Source organism: Equus quagga, chromosome 8 (genome assembly GCF_021613505.1).
Source record: "Equus quagga isolate Etosha38 chromosome 8, UCLA_HA_Equagga_1.0, whole genome shotgun sequence".
Taxonomy (NCBI): domain Eukaryota; kingdom Metazoa; phylum Chordata; class Mammalia; order Perissodactyla; family Equidae; genus Equus; species Equus quagga.
Genome location: NC_060274.1, coordinates 57,475,351 through 57,495,181, shown reverse-complemented (window position 1 = coordinate 57,495,181; position 19,831 = coordinate 57,475,351). Strand labels below are relative to the sequence as shown.

At 36.4% G+C, this 19,831-nt stretch overlaps 1 long non-coding RNA gene across 1 annotated transcript in view; it reads right to left on the bottom strand.

Annotated features, from left to right (window-relative positions):
* LOC124243524 (uncharacterized) overlaps nucleotides 1–18,870 on the bottom strand; it is a 46,973-nt gene extending 28,103 nt beyond the window's left edge. Inside the window, exons 1-2 of the long non-coding RNA XR_006889699.1 lie at nucleotides 18,836–18,870; nucleotides 420–494 (exon numbers count right to left, since the gene is read on the bottom strand). This is a non-coding gene — a long non-coding RNA (uncharacterized LOC124243524). The remainder of the gene's footprint in view (nucleotides 1–419; nucleotides 495–18,835) is intronic.
* Between the last annotated feature and the right edge of the window lie 961 nt (nucleotides 18,871–19,831).

Here is a 19,831-nt window from a genome sequence, read left to right as displayed (position 1 = left end):
CCAGGTGAGAGTATTATGTTCACTGAAGAAACAAAAGTCCTGTTTTTACAGTTTTACCTGGTTAGAATATTTGTATTTGGAATGTCAAATGAAAATAATTCAAATGATTTTCAAAGATCTAGTATCATTCAGTAATATCAAACAAACATTATTCATAAATTTACTTAGTATCATTATAATGTGGTACAAAACAAACTTATTTTGCAATTAAAATTCTTTTAACCTCAAGAACCTAAGTAGTATGGTCAATAAATGGCTTAAAGTTCAATGTTTCAGATAAAATAAAGTATTATGTGAAGAAAGCCCTATTCTTTATCAATTGCATGCTAAACAACGTATGTCACAAATGAGAATTCATTACTACATTGCAACTGGAGCAAACATTGAATTTCCTTCTTCTGTTCAATTATTTTAATTACCTAAATTGCTTGTCATTCTTTTTTCCATCCATTCCACTTCTGCAAATCAATATCAGATCATGGTGAAAGAAAGGCCTAGACAAAACAAGAGATTGAGATTTATATTCCTCAAATGTTTTTTGGGTTCTTTCAGTTACTCCGACCTCAAGTAGTAATTCAGACCACAAAACAAAATTCAGTAATGAGAAAGCTATACTTTATCCAGCTAATGCCTATAGTTATTTTCACTTCAAATGTGAAATTAGAAAACGGCCATTGCAGGATTTATTTCAATTAGAAATTGGTTGGAGGAAGAGGAGAGAAAAAAACTACCCAGAAATTTATGTGATTCTAACTGAGGGTCACTGTCAATTAATTGGAAGTTAAATTCCAGGAAAAATATAATCCAATCCCAGAGAAGCCATCTTAGCTCATAATTTTTTTGAAATAGTTGGCTAGACAGTATTTAATCCAGCATGATAACAGTAATAACTAACCACTCCAAATGCCTCACAACAACCAGAAAAAGTAGGTAATATCATTACTCTTTCTTTACACACAAAGAAACAAGTTCACAGAAGCTAAATAATTTGCCGAGGTTATATCTGGGAGCTGGGAGCCAAGGTCAGGGCACCTCACTCCAGGGCCTCCACTCTTTACAGTCTTCTAAATCACTTGCAAATCCCACATGTTCTCAGATCCAGCCCCACATCTCAATATCAAGCTCTCAGAAAGCAGGAAAGTGGGTAGTAGTAAGAAGAGCGCCCTCAGCAGAAAGAGGAGAAAGTCATCTACTTCTTTTGAATTCTAGCCTTAGTTGATATGAATCAAGAATGATTAATTCACTTAGTTAGTTTTCTATCTAACTCTAAAACTTGGTGTCCCTGGGTCTTTCTGAAACCCAGTATTTAATGTAGCTTTACGGTTTGTGAAAAAGGAGCCATTTTATTTATTTAAAAAAAAATTATTCCAAAAAGCTTCGATTTATTGATTTAAATCTGCATGTGGGCAACACAACAAGAACTATCATTCCTGGGGGAACTCAAACAATCAAATTGCTGCCAAATAGAAAAGCTTTTTGAAGTGATAAATGAGAATGGTAGAAGGGAGAGTCTTCAGGGCAGGGATGAGGAACAAGAAACAGATTTACGCTGACTGAGGTTACGAATGAAGAGACCTGAAAAGATGTGTTGGAATCCAGAGGCACTTTTGTTGTTATACTGCTGCAGAAATGGTATGTGACGTGGGAAAAAGTGCAGTGGAACGGAGGAAATAAATGGACCTGATGCTTATAAAGCTGTGTCAGGCATTTAATTCAATCCACCGCTGAAACTGACTTTATCTCTTTGAATAGACAAAAGGGTAGAAGAGACGGTATTTTTAAAACAGGAAAGAGAAAAACTGTCAGATCATTTCCTAACTCCAGTACTGTTGGTTGTTGCTAAATTAATAGAACATTTCATATGTGAGCAAATTATCAAATCTTTAAATATAATTATGGCACATTTTAAAATATCAGTTCTAATTATATTTTCTTTTGACAAAGTAATTATACTTCAAGAAACTGTGATCAGAACAATTTTTCACTGCCAAATCTGAGAACAGAAGGTGGAAAAGGTGCATTTAAATTATCTTACCAAAAGCTGGCTCAACTTTATATAACCTTCTTTCCTAGCCTTATAAAAGAAAGGCTTAAAAATAGACTAACAAACACAAATTTCATCTTCTTTCAAGTCATTCATTGATTTGTAATTTACAATGTTGATCACATACTGTAGCTGCTTTTCCCTCCGTGGATATGTTTTGTTCATATTTAAAACCACAGGGTAGAGCTGGGAGCTTTTTTTTTTGTTAGTCCAAAACAAATGAATTGAACCCTGAGGCCTCTTTTTCCCAAGAGGAAGTAACACAATGCCCTCGGCTGTTACTTTAGACTTCAAAAATTTCCAACACTATCTCTTCCCAGGAGTCTATACCTATTTCCTTCCTTCAGAGGTCTGCAGCCCCTTCCACCTCCTCTTCCCCTCAACTTACGTCTTAATGAATAAAAATGTTTCTCTATTCACCTGAATGGGATTCATTTTGCCTCTCTCTGCCCTGAAATTGCTCCCTCAGGATCCTATCTGGCTTGCCTGCAAAATTCTTCACACAAAGGTTTAAGGGCAGCCTACAGCTACAAGTCCTAATATTCCGCAGTTTTATCCTTTTGTTGGTAGGGTTTTTTCCCATACGAGGGCAAAAAGGTCCATAAAATGCAAATGCAGAATGAATAAACCAAAGAGAACAGAAGGACTGGTGAATTGTTGGCAGATTTTTCTCTCTACAGTCACTGTAATTTTGAATTTAATCCACCAAAAATTTAGCAGTAAATATTAAGAACGATCTATATCTTCTGAATTAAGGAGGGCGTTATGGAGAAGGGTAGGAAATGCAAAGGCCACAATGGTGGCGTGAGGGAGGAAGGTAAGTAAAAAGAAATACAAGACAAAATCTCTGCCCCCAGAAGACGTGCAATCTGTAAGAGCGTATTTATATGCATGAAACACTTTGAGAAGGACAGAAGGGAGCATATAAAGTGCCAATTTATGCAATAGTTTGGCTCTTTAGGTGGGCCCAGACATTTTAATAAGCCTCACTAAACTATCGGATGCTTCAAGGTTTAGAGCGTTCTCTGCTAAAGAGAGGAAGAATTGAGGCTGACACAAACCTGAAAGTAGAAATACAGGAGAAGTGATGCACAAATTTCAATTCCAAGAACTTTCATCTCCAGCTGAATGCAAATCAGTGGACAGCATACCAATGATTTACAAGTAATACAGAGATCCTGGATTAATTAATTCCCATTCTGATCCTGCTAGAGACCATAAGTGAAAATGTATTTTTGTATATGGACTACGCATCAAACATCCTAGAGCTGGAATGCTACAGAAAACTTACAGCAAGCAGTAAACTTTGCCTCTTTATCTGACCGCTCCTGATCATCTTGGTAAATGAGTCTATTTCATTTTTTAAAACCTCTAAGTATCATTATCTTTTTCCTCTTTCTAAAAATATTTAGAGGTGTTTTGCACATCACAAAACAATAGCATGCCTGTTCTATGGAACTGCCAGTTAACTAGTTTGGCCTGTTGTATCTTGACAAGTCACATGCTTTGAAGGGTGATATTAAAATTTTAATGTCATTCTTGTTTTTCTCCTCTTCTGACATTTGTATATAATTTGTATTCATGACAAACTATAAGGAAGTCCTATTACTCATTTTTTTAAAGTGTAAGAGAGGAGAACCTTGCTTAATCTTATTTGTATTCACTCTTCAACACAAAGCACAACCCTAAAAATCTCCTTGATTTATACATTATTTTATTATGTTCTGTGAATTGATCTCTCATCCAATAGTTAAATGATTAGGCCATACAATTTCTCTCCCAGATAGTTGAGGTTAGAAACAACAATCTCTTTTTGATGAAAATCATGAATATTGGGTGTGTTGAGAAAATTTTAGTGGTTTCTTGGCTAAATGTATTTGTTTCTACACATTCTGAAAAATCTATCTGAAAAATCTAGAACAAGTCCTGAAAAACACAATTAACAATTTTTGTCTTATACTTTACCCACAAAAAAAAAATAGCTATTGACAATACTAAGCAGATCAATTATGTAATCAAGAAGAATTTATTGAGGCAGATTCTCAAGATAACTAAACCCTCCTAAAGTCATAAATCAACCATGTAGGAAGCATCATGGAATCAGTTCAAGTATTGAGGTACCGTATAGCAAATGGAAACGTCAGTGTACTGATGAATAAATGACAAGCGATAGGATATGTCAGAGTATATGAAGAAACCATTTGGTCTAAAACTAATTCGGCCTGACCTTGTTTTTCCAAAAAGGCCTGACGTGGCCTGTTGAGCATGCATTGTACATCTGCTTTAAACATTTACAATGTCCCAAAGACAAGAATGATGCCCTTAGAGATGTAGCTTCCCCCCATATAGACATTTCTTTAAGGATAAGCATCTCTTCCTAGAAACTAAGGATTAATTATCAGCCTGCTATATTCATCTTGTGACCACTGACCTGCTGACTGTCGACCTGCTGAGTTCACCTTGTGACCACTGACCTGCTGTGAGAGCAAAGCAATCTCATGACTGTTGTAAAAGGGATATTTCTGTCATATGTGATGTATGCTTTTTGTTCATGATGGTACATAACCATTCTGTACACCCCCACTTCTTTGGTGTGCTTCCTTCCTTGGAGAAAGAAGCCTGGGCTATAGTCCTCAGACCTGGCTTATATAAGAAAGTCACCCCAACTTTGATTTCTAGATTGATCATGGATTATTCGCATCAGTAGTGCTAAGTAAAGGTCATACTAGCCCTTTTTGACAAGCCTAAACATATGCTATCTCTTCTAATTCAGTTCCTAAATGTGTTTGACACTGAGCATGGTACCTAGCAAAGCTTCCCTGCTTAAAACTCTCCTTTCCCTGGAAGTCTTCCTCAAAAAGTCTTCCCAGGCCCGATCACTATACTCATGGTGAATTTTCTCTTACTTTGAATTTCTGCTACACCTAGAAATTCACCCTGCTCTTTATTATCAGGTGCTTGCCTTGGAATCTTTCTCAAATCATTCCATGGATTTCTGTCTTGTGCTCCTCCACTAGACTACCACAAGCAGAGAGAAATCATGACACCTTTTGTATTCCTCACATATCCTAGCAGAATCTGGCCCATCAGTCATCACTCAATAAATGCTTCTGAAATAATGAATGAGTAAACAGAACAAAAGGACCTATTCATTAGTTGGAAGTCCCAGTATTCTAGTAACCTGAAGTAAAAATATTGCTTCTACTCATGCACAATGTACATCTGAAAAAGTCTGCTTTATAATGCATTTTAATGTGGTTTGACTTTTTGTGTGTTTCATAGTCTCAATCTGGGTGGTGACAGACAATTGTTTTGTTTGATTTTATCACCTTGCTTTGCTGCTCCCATTAGCATTTATATACATATGAGGTTTCCTATTGAAGGAAGATATACAGTTGGCCTTTATGTTGGGTTAAACAATGATCAAATATCAGTAATCTCATGTGGTTCAACCTAAGAACTTCTTCCTTAAGATTTTATCAGTTTCAGTCCCAGTACATCAACTGAGATAAGTGTACATGTGTGTGTGTGTGTGTGTGTGTGTGTGTTTGGATCCTGGAGAGCGGGAGATTGGATGAGGAAATCTGAAAGTTGGCAGAGAGAAACTCTCAGGGAGAAATGAAATAATCGGCTCAAATACTACTTTGCCTGTTTCTAAAATTTTTTAAAAACCAAACAGATGAACTTCTGCTATGGTCTGAGTTTTGTGAGTTGTGTTGCTGTTGTTGTTGTTGCTTGTTTTGTGTGTTGTTTTGCTCCCCTAGAGGATTTCCATATTCAGTCTTTTCTCTTAGAATATAAGTCAAAACCTACTGGAGGAGAATTCATGAAAGAGGAGGTGTAGGGGCCCAGAGCTGTGATGGGGAAGAAGCGTATGGAAGACTCTGGAGCTGTAGGAAGGAAAGGCACTGACTCACATAGACCAGCTAGGGAAGACACACACCAAAGCTGGGCTGTCTCTGATGAACTGAGAATTTAAAGTTGCTTGCTGGTTATGAGAGTGCTGTGGCTGTGAAACTGTTTTTAATGGATCAGAAAACCTAAGTTTCTATCAGACTGAGATTTTTTTAATTCAAAATGTCTGTAGGCTCCTGAAGAAGAAGCCTATTCAATGATGATTTGATAAAGATAATTTTTGCTTTGAGTTTTTTTAAGTAAATAAAAGTGTTTAATTCAGCATTGTTTCCTAAAGGACTCATTAATTATCTTATTGTGCTCTTTTTCTTCTAACTATATTGTCACAAAATTACTGTTAATATATTTATGGATAAGCAAAAATGCTATTTGATCTCATGGGGTCTTTTAATCACTTAAGCTAACTCTATTATGATTACTTTAATGATATTTAAATTCATTGTATGTTCTATTCCAAGAAGAGTATTTATTAGAATTGTGAAACTTCGTTCTTCTACTGTGTCTGATTATTGTATATTTAAAACTCAAAATAGCATTCCACCAGGAAAATAGAGAAAAATATAAATTCCTGCTTAATAAAAGGGGAACTAATTTCCCAATTATCCTATAAAACTAAAACAAAGATAAAAAAAGAACAAAATTAATAATTTTGAAGATATACATCTTCACTTACAACTAAATAAATGCAAATAAAAATAATTTTAAGATGCCATTACATAGTCATTAAACTAGTAAAAAGGAAATAAAATTTAAAAACCAACAACTGGTATCATTGGAGGGAATGAGAAAGGTTGGAGGTTCTGTAAATTGTTCACTCTTTCTGGAGAATAATCTGGCAGGTGTGACAAGACCTATAAAATTAAGGGCATAAACCATACCTTTTTTATTTTTTAATAATCACCATCATATGCCCAGCAGCTAGCACAATTTCTGATATATATCAGTAAATGAATAAATGTTTGATAAAAGAATCAGTGAATGAAATGGTTCCTGCTCACTGACTTGTTAATTCCACTTTGGGGAATATGGACAAAAGAAATAGCATAAAAGAAAAATTAAAATATTTTTACAACTATTCATAGTAGTGAAAAATTGGAGACATTCCATATGCCCAACAGGAGCAGAATATACAAGCTTGATTAAATGTTACCTGTAGTAAGGTGTACGGACCACGTTTAAACAACAATAAAATGTGTGCATGAGTTGATATTAGGTCTCTTTGTGGAGACTGAGGAAGCAAAGTGGACAGAGCAAAGGAGGAAGCCCAGGCGCGGTCTGTTTGGGTGTCCTGACAAGAAATGTCAATTATCCAATGAAAACGTTTGCAACTGATCAAAATAGTTCCTGGAAGTCTAGGATAGACAGAACAGAAACACCAACAAATGAAACAGCAAACTTCTGATCATTGAGGACAGAATGGGAGGAAGAAGTGGAGCATCTCCTGGACTCGCATTACCCTGCAGATTATAAAGACTTCCTCACCTTTGATTGCCTGTTTCCACAGACAAAGCAATTTTAGAGATTTGAAATTAAACTTCAGGGCCTCCGATATCTTAGATTTTTGTTCATGTTAAGTTTGTTTCCTAGGGAGGGCAGTTTATTTGTTCCTGGTTTGAGAAGATCCAGAAAGAAAAGGAAATTTCTGTTATTTTCATATATGACTCCTATTTGAGAAAAGTATTTACTCCAAAATTATCCCAAATCTTGTGGCTTATAAGGATGGAGAAAACATTCTAAAAGTCAGAAGTGGGAGAAGTCAGCCTAGTCAGTAGTCAACTGCGGATAACAGAAACCATTTAGCACAATTAAAGCTAGGAATGGATTTAATGCTGGGAATTAGGGCCTCGCAACATTGCTGGAAGGACCTGGGGAATAGGAGTGACTCCCAAAACACTGCCACAGAATTGCCCTGCCAAAGAGTCTTTTACTACTGCTGTAATCAAGAAGTTATGCCTAGAATCACACCATAATTAGCCATAATCCAGGGACAAAAAACTGTCACCAGGTCTGTGGCCTCCAGAGCCCACTCTACCTGATAGGTCTGCACCAGCAAATGGATATTACATTTCCAAATGCAAGTATTCTGCAGGTGTTCCTGACTGGCAAAACTTAAACCACATAGGGATCTCCAGCTGCAAGGGTGTCTGGGAAATGAAATGCTTAGCCTTCTAGCCTCTATAGTATAGGAAAGCACTCTACAGGGAGAGTGCAACAGATGTTGAAAGAGTCAAAACACTGCATCTGCCACCAGTGGACAGTTGACTATTATGCTGAAGCCCTTCAACATTTGATGATTCTTTTTTCAGTGTTTAAATAATTCACAGGAAAGGTAACACTAGGACACGTTGAGAGAATACTATTCTTAAATTCAGTCAGACTTATTTTTAGATATATATTTGTTTCAAATAAATTAGGAAAAATAAGTCTACAACTAAGGACTTTTGGGCTTTGGTTTTTAGTAAGGTTAAGAAGAAAAGAGCAGGATACAAAAGAGAATTACAGAGTGGTTACAAAAATGTTATAATATCTGTATATATATTGAACAGTTAAAAAGTGAATGTAAGTGAAAAAACATAGTACTTCTGAGCTGGAAAAGACCACCGAGTCCACTTCCCTAGCTTGTAGCTGAGGAAAAGTATACAAAAGTGGTTGCCAAGCTCTGGTGTTAGGTCATTGGAAAGTCAGCCCCATCACATATTAGTTTTGTGACCATGATATAGTTATTCCACCTCTTTTAACCTTAGACTCACTTCCTAATATAACTCTAAAAGGGGAGGATATGGTAATACAATATTGTAGGTTTGTTAGGAGGGTTAAATATGATAATGCTGTATTTTGTGCTTGCCATTTCTGCAACTATAAGATGCACATTTTATGACTTCTGAAATCTGGAACAAATTTTTATTTTAATATAAAAACCTTGAATGTATTCATGCAGAAGAATAATTGTCACTGCTGGGCACCTACAGTATCTGTTCATCCAATTGTCACTACAACTGAGATTGTTTTTTGTTGGTGGCTTTTTTTTTTCAGTTGTATAACTGAATTTTTCATAGGATTTCATCTCCTGTTCCTTAAAATGCTTTTAAAAATATTACACTAGCATAAAGCTTTGGGGGGAAAAGTAATTGTGTAAAAGTTGTTTTAAAGCAAGGAGATGTTGGTATGTCTAGTTTATATGTGGCAAAGACCTGTTACAAAGCATTGCACATCTATTTAGCAAAACGCTTCCAGCTGACTTTCTAGGGATATTTAACGTCCAAGAAGATATAGTTCCATTAAGAAAAAAATGAAAGCATAAATTAACTAAATACCAACACCAAGAAATCCCAGCTACTTTTTGATACACTTTATTGCAATCCTAGAAGCACTTTAAAAAGATCATAATCCCAAATACCAATGTCAGAGAATAGTGGTTTACTGGAGTGCTGGGCGTGATGGCTGGCCAAAGTACTTAAAAAACATCTTTAGATTGTTAATTATTTATGCGGTCTAGATTCAAACTCTAGTTGTAATAAACTAAAGGGGAAAAAAATTATGTCTACTGTTTTAATGTTTCTTTCCTCCTTTTTTCTTCCTTTTTTTTTTTTTCCAAAAGTTGTTATTAAGTCAATGGCAAATTACTAGCTACTTGAGGGTCATGGTGTGGAAGGTAAGCAGTTGCTAATGATAAATCCACTCCAAATTCCTATAGTCCCAAGACTTTGGATTCTTTTCTCTACATTTTGCCAAGGAATTTTGGCCATCAGCTTCAATCACCATAGGCCACACAGGTTTCAATGAATCAACCAGCACACAGGTTAGACCACTGCAAGCTACTCAAGATACTACACTTAATTCATAGAAATAAATACAGTTTGATTTAAAATGTTTCCCTTTCCTCTCTCCAGACTAGGCCCTCAGAATTCATATCTACATATATTCTCAAGTCTCACATATATATTTGCAAAATTTTGTAAATGACTTCTCTGTTTACCTTATAATTAAGTTGATTATCAAGATATAATTAGCAACCAAGACCTAAAGAAGCAAAACAAACTTGATCCAGATCACACAGAGAATTAACGGAAAACCCAAGTAAGGCAGAGCTGGCACATGCTGTCATTTCCCAGACTCAGTGACAGAGGTGGTTCTCTCAGCTAACCCTAAAACAGACCAACATTCTGTCTCTTGACCTTTAGTCTCCATCAGATAAATGCCCCTTGAACTTCTCCAACTTTCATTTTTATTGCTAAATCTTTCCCCTTTGAAATTACTGTCAAAAGTGCATGTAGTGTCAATTTCCATCTGATTCCATGCAACTTATTTTCTAAAATGTACCTTGAGCATGCCAGACAGGTTAGAAACTGTGCTAGACACGGGTGACAGAGCAAAACAGAAGTGATAAATCTCTACCCATAAGAAGATTCCATCATATTCCAATTTTTTTTCTAGATTTCAAAACCTTCTTGTTTCATTTTATTGTTCATTAGCAGCAGTTTTAATTTTTTTGTTTATAAGCAAAGAAACAAAAATTATGGTTGAGCTTTATCTATCATTTTCATGTTTCTACCCCTCTGTATTTACTCATCAGTTACTTATAGGTCAGAAAGAGTCGTGTGTCTTGGGTTACATCAAAAGGAGCAATTTAGTGAACAAGCGTTTAGAAAACTCCTCAAAAAATGCAAATACAATTGATTCTCTTTACTCACGGTGGTTATGTTATAAAGTCACTGTGAACACTGAGATGCTGAGTGCTCCCAGGGGAAATAGAGGGTTAGGTTCCTGCAAGTCACTGATCACCACTTTTTAATCAACCAATCAATACATAACCTTGTTTTATGTGTCTCAGTTTAAATAAGCCTTTTTAAATACGTATTATTGATTTGTTTATGCAGAAGTCACAGCCAATATGCCTGAATGAAGTTTAACACACATATTTTCTCCATAAGGTACATTAAAGCCTTCTTGCACTAGAGAGCACTTCAGCACTATGCTTGGAGGCCACTTTATGTCACCTACAAAAATGTGAAAAATGTGGTACTAAATAGACCAAGTAAAGGACGTATATTTACAGCATGAGAGCTGAATCAAGAAGGCAGAGCATTGACCCTGTTTGACCTCAGCTGGGAATGTGGGCATGGGCCACCTCAAATTTTTCACCCACATGTCTATGAATGACCTCAAAGGTGCCATGAGTATTGATTTTAGGGTTACAAATAAATTCTAGTGAATAGAAGAATTTGAATAAATGGAATCCATGAATAATGTAAATCAATTGTACCTGTCCTGAATGAAAGCAAAGTGGGACTTCACCCTGATTTTCCAGAAAGTCCTCATAAAACCAACATATAGCTAATAAATTTTTAAGAATTAACCAAGAGCAATTAATGGGAGTGCATTAAAGGGATAAGAAAAAATACATAATTTCTGAGAAAATTTAAGCCCCATTCTCTTTTCTAATGGCCTAGCACACAGTAGCAATCATAAACATTTGTTGAATGAATGCATGGAGTTGGGAACACTGTTTCCTTTGCCTATAGAAAATGAAGCTAATTACAAGGCAGGTGGATTTGGAATGAACAATGATATCTCATTATTTGGATCTCCCAAAATTTGCAATTCATATTATCAGGAAAAAACATGTGGGTAGATTTTACATTTGGACTTTGCATTGAGAAGGAGTTTATAAAATATCTTTAGCTATAAAGGAAAAATCTTCAAAAAACATCTAGTAAATAGGAGGACAAGCTTTCAAAAATATTTTAGATGTATCTATTTATGTATTTAAAGTGCTTATTCCATTCCATAAATGCTTTAGCTTCCAAAGAGACAACTTTTCTAAATCTTTGTTAGTCTAGTTCCTTTTTCTGTGTAACTTTGAAAAAATAAGATGTCATTTAAAAAAAAATCATGATGAAAATGTTCTTTTAATTCAGATTCATTCACTCACACCTGACCTAGAAAACAAAGGCATTTCCTATATGATCTTTATACTCTGACATTTGATGATTCCGTGATTTGTCCACATTAGTGAGGTCATTTTCACATTGACTGTACATAGCTATAATAAGTCTGCATCCTCGGCACAGAGATTGCTTGCTCTTCATCTTTAGCCCCTGTGTGGGGATGCATTTAGAGTTATTTTCTCCTACTCCTTCTCCTCCTTTTCTTCCTCCTGTTACTCTTCCTCCTTTCCAGAGTTGAGATTAGGTCTAAAAGCACACAACCATTTCCAAAATCCTAGGTACATTTCTAATTTAAAAAAAAAATCTACACATCTCAAATTTAGTAACAACTGCAGCCTATGGGATTAATTCATATTAATAAAAACCACTTTCCCTTGATGGGACACATATATTATATGCCATCACAAAAATCCAGAAAGGTAAGTGGTATTCTTATCCCCACTCCTTAGATGACAAACAAGAAATCAGCTTAGAAAGGCTAAGAAATGTGCTCTAGGGATCACAGCTGGGAAGTAGAATAGCCATAGGTTGCCAAAGTCATTAATTTAACCATTATGCTATTCTGCCTCCAGACAGGTACAGAACATGGGCATTAAAGGGATGCTTGATCCCAGTGCTTCATTAACATTCCTCCTACTAAAGGGAACATCATGATTTTATCTCCTCTTAACGTATTACTTACAAGGTTGCTTAAGTCCTTTAAAATATTAAATATTTAATTAGTCCTATTACAGCATCTCCCTGAGGCAAATAGTTAGCCTGTATAATTGTTATGTTGGTTAAAAAAAAGAGCAAAAGGAAGCTTAAGCATAAATTAACAATAATAAAACAGATCATTACATTTCAAGCCTGGAAATTAACATGGGTAACTTCCTGCAAGTAAAATTGTAAGGTGATTATTAAGATCAGTCTTTACAGATGACCTTAGTCATTACACTTTAAGTGGGTCTCCATGCAGCCAAAATGACCAATCAATCCATTAAATATGAGGTTACCATTCTCATCCATTATTTCTCAAAGTGTCCACCAAAGACTCTTGCATCTGAATCACCTGAGGGTTTTGTTTAAAATAGAGATGGTAATACTCACGTAAATTATTTTCCTGCATTTTTAGCAAGCATTTCCAAGTGATTCTGGGATAGAATATCAACCAGTTTCTTAGGGCTATGTCCTTATTCATAATATAAATATATACAACATTATTTCTACTTAAATAATAGTTAAGAAAGTTTTATTTCCTTACCAGTCTTGCAAATACCTTGAGATTTAAGACCATGCTTTATTCAATAATTGTTCCACTGTTTAGCAAAGAAACTGGAACAAAATCAGGCCTCAAAACTGGTTAATGTTGAATGACTTTAAATATGGTTGAGTGGATTTTTCTTTTTAAAAAATCTGCTTTCAGCCAAAATATATATATTACCATGTAGCTAGAGTTTTTAATAATGATCCATAACAATTCTGGGAAAAATACTTGAGATTTGGTTCTTTTCTTACAGGGTTTAAGACTAACCTTGATACTCTCAAAAAAAATGGTCTCCTCCATTACCTAATCAGAAGAGGTTTGCAACAGTGAGTTTCCACTAAGAAGAAACAAATGCTTTTCACAATGAGGTGTCAACATTCCTAGTATTCTAAGGCTCCTTGAACCAACAGTAGAACATTTTATTACTTGACACACTTATCTGAAAATTCAAACTTACTGAGACCGAGCACTTGCCAAAAAGCCCACTTCAGATATACCTAATGCAAGAGGGAGGCTCAGTCAAGGAACATACTGCATTATACATTTAGATAAGGCTCTCAAGCTCTTGCCAATTTATTCAGTTGTTTGATCATTAGGAAACAGTATACTACCATGATATTACTCTCATTCCCTTCCAAAAATCACTTCACAAAATCTAAACTTCATGACCTTACCTTTTATTGAAGACTAACATAAGAAAGGTACATTTTTTAAATGCTTTTCATTCTTTTTTGCAAAAATATGACATTATATGTTATATTACGTATGGACTTCTACACAAAGAGACACCTAATATATTCCTTTTAGTATTCAGTAGCAGGAAAATGTGTTTCTCTCCAGATGAACATGAATGATTCTATTCATCCTACTTTGAGAACTCGGCAGCCTCTTACATTTCCCTGTTTGACTTCGCTGCCCAAAAGATGAGAATTAAATTCAATTTTCAACTGCAGCAACTAGTTCATTTCATATGCATGATATAAGTATGTTTCACCTTCTTTAACTTGTTTTTATAATTTTTCTTTCTGTCTTGCCTGTTTTAAGGGGGTTTTATAACTGCACGTCACTTTTAATGTTTTGAAGGAGTAGACAAGGAAAAAGTCAAAATTTTTTTAAGAATTAAACAAGCAAAGGTAAGTCTGGAGGGGAATGTGACAAGAAGATTACCTGGATACATGCAAAGATCAAGCACTTAGGACAGCATCAATTTTTCTTGTTTTATAATCACAAGGCCATTTTAACAAACAGTACCACAAAAACAGATCACTAAGAAATGTCATAGATGCCAGCACAACACATGACCCTTGTTAGACTAGCTCAAAGCCAGAAGCAGAAGCAGAACAGCTGAAGGATAGTGAAAGATAAGCTAACTCATAATTATCTAAAAATCATAAAGGCCCAGAAATGAAAAGCATCTCAAATGGAATTTTTTCAGTGTCTTATATGTAACTCCCTGTAACTACTTTTTAAGAAGCACACATCCTTTCTCAAAGTTTAATGTGGATACTAAGTCACCTGTTATGTTAAAATGCAGATTCAGATCCCAGAGTACTGTGGCCCAGGATTCTGCATTTTAATTCACTGATGCTACTAGTCCAAGGACCGCACTGAAGAGCACTGCCTGTAAAGCAAGCCACGACTGAATCAGTCTCAGCCTCACCACTCAAAAGCTGTGACACTGGCCAGTCCTTTAATATCTCAAACCTGCAGTTACCTTATTAATTGTGCCTGTGTCGACGAAAATAATCCATAACCAATCTATAAATGAAAATTTGGGTGAGTTTATTCTGAGCTTAAATTTGAGGATTATAACCCGGGGCCTTTCTTCCCGAAGGAAGAAAGGGCACCAAAGAAGTGGGGTGCACAGAGTGGTTATATACCCCGAGAGAGGATGTTTCACATAGGATTGAAACGTCCCTTTTATAATAGTCACGAGACTGCTCTGTTGGCACAGCGATTGATGGAAACAGCAGGTAGGTCTTCTGTCTCAGTGAACACAGCAGGGTGGCAGTCTGTTGTCTGCAGCTGAGTGGTCACAGGTGAGCTGGGTGGTCAAAGGTGAGCGCAGCAATCGGTTCCTAGCCTAAGGAAAGATGCTTATCCCTAAGGAAATGCTAATGTGGGGGGAAGTTGCACCTTTATCTCAAGGGCCTTTGTTCTGGCCATAGGAAATGTCTAAGCAGATATACAATGCGTGCTCAACAGCCACAGTCAGGCCCTTTTGGAAAAAACAAAGTCAGGCCGAATTAGGTTTATACCAAATGGCTTCCTCATATACTCCAATATATCCTATTGCTTGCCATTTTTATTTGTCACGGGAATAACAATATCTACCTTGCACTGGCCTTGGCAGGATTTAAAAAGATAAGTGCATGGTCAAATAAAGCTCTCAACAAATATTCTTTTAGTGAGAATGTTGTCTTTGTTGTGACCAAACATTACCATAGGATTTGGAAGGTTATACTTTCTATTTAAGCAGAAAAAAATTTTTTTCTAATAACCAAGACTCTATGGAAGGTAAAATGATCAAGGTTTGGAGAGTAACTGAGAAAGAAGGGCTCCATATTTGAGAGAAAAGACAAGCAGCAAAGGCAAGAAATTCAACAGCATTCTCAAAACCATAGTTACTTTAAATGACTCATGAATCCAAGTTCTCATCTTTGCATTCTTTAAAAAAATTGTAGTGGAAAACCAGCAAAAATTGTAGTTTGCCAACTTAAACTCTTTGTGGAACCAAGCAAGGTACAAATCATTAAACGAATAGAATTTCTAAAATTTCACAAACCATATTAATAACTTAGGCAGTTTAATTAAGACATTTCTTGGTAATGACAAGAAAACTTACCAAAAAATCTTTCTAACAGAACTCATGACAAATTTTTGCTGGCTTTTCAATTGATTTTTGACATCAGGGTCTATATTCAGGGTCCAGGAAAAACAGTTTTTCCTGCTTTGAAAATACAAACCCTGGCCTGTAACAGACAGAAACCTTGGAGAGTTTCATTCTAACAAGAAGAAATGGTGGTATTTTGCTACATCTAAACTATGATGAAATCTCTAAAACTGCATAGCCGGAAGCAAAACCCTCAGGAAACTAAAAACCCTTTAACATTCCCAGTTCAAACGTGAATGTTAATTCCACTCTCTGAAGAGAACCACCAAAATGGCATTCATTAAGATTAAAGTCATATTACTATAGAAATGGGAAATTTATATGTGTGCTTCCTATAAAATGCAAATATTGCCAAAGAATGGGTCTCCACTGAGTTCTCTCTACACCTATTCCTTTGCAAAGTTAAGTCGTGCTGGTAAAACGCTCTCACAAAGGCAGTATAAAATTCTTAAGCGGCAGGTACTTGCTGCTCTGCTGCCAAGGTAGCCCCATGGGTTGTCAAAAATTGTGTGTAGAACTAATGAACGCCCACTCATGGAGCAAGCATAAGGCCCCGGCAATGGGGGCAGACGGGAGCAATTCAGAATTTCAGAGCCTAGAAAAGTGGAAGAGGCGCCTGCAAACACAGCTTCTGATTGGAGTTGTCTTGCCCTTGGATCAAACGTCTTACCGGCTTAAGTCCCTTGAAGAATGTGATTTGCAATGGCTTTTATCTGTGATTTGCAATGGCTTTTGTCCATGATTTTTTAAAAAAACAACAAAAGAAAGAGTTACATAAAAACCAGAAAATGATAGATGTATTTTTTAACTATGTTTTTAAGGCAATATTTGTTACTGATAAATGACAATATTGAAAATAAGGATTAATTACTGGAACTGCTTGATCTAAGAGAAGGAAAAGGAGAGATGGGAAAGAATGTTGATTTGAGGAGGGAGCAAAGCATTAGAAAACAAGTAAGGAATAATAGTAGGAGCTAAGACTTCTATAGCGCTTTATGTATACTAACTCACACGATCCTTCCAAGAATTCCATTAACTTAGGAAAGTTTTGCAGGATCCCAGTTTTACATATGAGGAAACTTGGGCACAAGGTGATTAAAGAGCTTCCTTGAAGCCCCACAATGCAATGTGATTCCAGAATGTCTGGCTGTGGACACTTTGCTCCTAAACACTACACACTACTGCTTCTTGTTCACAGTTGTATTGCTGGGTACCTGTCACATATCAGTGCTGTAGGGGAGGAAGACATTTCCTCTACCCACTGTGGGTTCTTCTGGCTGTAGAATGAATTAAATTCGTATGAGACAGAATAACAGGAGAAAATTAAACAAAGCTTTATAACATGTATACATGGGAGAGGCTCAGGCAAACTGAGCAACTCGCCAAAATGGCTGAAGCCCCCATCTTAAATATCCTCCACAGCTAAAGAAAAAGGAGGATGTTGGCGGTGGGGGGAGTCAGTTACAGGAGGTTACTAGACAAGCACAGTAAACAGGAATAAGATTATTATGCAGATTTAAGTCCTTGCCTTCTGCATTGATAAGAGTTTCCAGAGATAAGGTCATTCCCCCTTCTTCCTGGTACAGAGAGGGAGACACCTTTATAGATGGAGATTTCCTTTACAATGTAAAATTTCTCTTACAAAGGGTAAGTAAATTCTACTTTTCAGTTGCTTTCCTGTCTGCAGTTTATTAAAAGTAACCAGCCCCAAATAATCCTCATGCCAAAGAGACATATCTTGGGGTGGCCAATTCCAGGCCCCCACAGTGCCCAAGAAATATATGTGAAATGAATGAGAGATTTCACAACCACCGTGGCCATCATCTCCTATACCTGAGAGGAGGAACTGTCATTCATCTTGTCTGAATCCCTAGCACCTAGCACAATGCCAGTCACATACAGTAGACGCTCAAAAGCTGTTTGACCAATGAATGAATGAATACAGATTCATATAGCTATGAATGAACCAGATGAACCATAAATAGAATCACATGGTAAAATGGAGAAAAGTGGGTGTAGTTCTCTATCCTCTCACAGTTCCATGAGGTGGTCTAGAATAATGAACACAATATCCACCAATTTTATTATCTAGTTTCTCCTATCAAATTGCTAGAAAGATACAGAATAAAAATTCTAAATTCCTCTTTGCAAAAGAAACCCCCATTTACATGATGTAATAATAACAGGTCCCTGAAGAAGCTTTGGGCTTTTTTTGGGGGGGGAGGGGTTGGTTTTTTTGGTGAGGAATATTGGCCCCAAGCTAACATCTGTTGCCTATCTTCCTCTTTTTGCTTGACCAAGATTGTCCCCGAGCTAACATCTGTGCCAATCTGCCTCTATTTTGTATGTAGGATGCCACCACAGCATGGCTTGATGAGCAGTGCAGAGGTCCATGCCCAGGATTCAAACCCCGAAATCCTGGGCCACAGAAGTAGAGCACACGAACTTAACTACTATGTCACCGGCCGACCCCAAGAAGATCCAGTTTTAAAAATATGATAATATGATCATTTCCACCAAAATGAAAACAACTAAGGAAATATCCAAACCAAAGTTGAGTAAAAAATTAAGCACACAAGCAGCGCTTCTTAACCCTGTCCAGTAAAGTAACCTTGGTAGTAGAGGAAAGTAAATACTTTCCACTGGGGCATAGCTAGAATCAGCCTGTTTCAGTGCAAAATTTCACTGAAGTTTCATATTTTATCTTAAAAATTGATCACTTTATTTTGTATTCTGAAGTACTGTATGTTCATTTTTTTTACCACAAAAATAATGTTTTGATTACTTACCATTATGGAAAATGCAAAGGTCACCACCTTTATTCTGTAGCATTCAGTAGCCTGCGGAATATATTAGCCCATTTGAGAAACAAGGGATGGTAGTATCTGGTAAAGACTCTCATTTAGAAGCCCAAATATTTAGAAGCCATATAAATACTTCAAATGAGATATAAATACAGACCCAAAACAAGCATAATGAAATTAGGACAATTTGGTGTGCGACATGGCGTCTGTGAACTTAGCAAACACCTTCTTAATAACTATCCTGAACAACCACATACAAAGGTAACAAATACGAAAGCTAGTTATGATAAACATTGCTCAAGCTCAGGAATATTTCTGCTTCTCCTGTGCAACATGGGAGGATTAAACTTCCCCAAGTCCCTAAACCTGTCATGGCCACGTGATTTGCTGGGCCAATGAAATGTTACTGAAAGTCACCTATGTCAATTCCAGGCAAAAGCACTAAAGAGTTAACATGCAATTTCCTACACTCCCTCTTCCCCGCCACATGAGGGACAAGGCCTATATCCCACATAGTGCACCACCAAGATGACGGCACCTTCCTCAGCCTGCAAGGCTGAGTTGTCACAAAGACAACTGTCCCCGAAAGTCACTCAAATGCACAGTGGACTCCAAAGAAGAAATAAACTTAGGTTGAGTTAAGCCACTGAGATGTCGTTACTGTAGCATAACCTAGCTTGTCCTGGCTGATACTCTCCCAGATGTTACAATCAAATTCAAATTGACCAAGCTCTGTAAACACTGAACAGCCCTACCTTATTTCTGTTTTATTAGTCCAGAGCTATAAACCGACAGTCTATAAGCAATATGGTTATATGGTTATTTGTATTCTCTGCCCAACAGCTTTGGCTAAATTGACTCATAAACTGCTCTTTGAAAAAATTCTGTCAAATTAGCCATTTAGAAGTGTGTGAACAAGCAGTCAGTTGACACTTTTCTTTTAAAACCACTTCTAATGGTTGTAAAGGGAAAAGCACACTA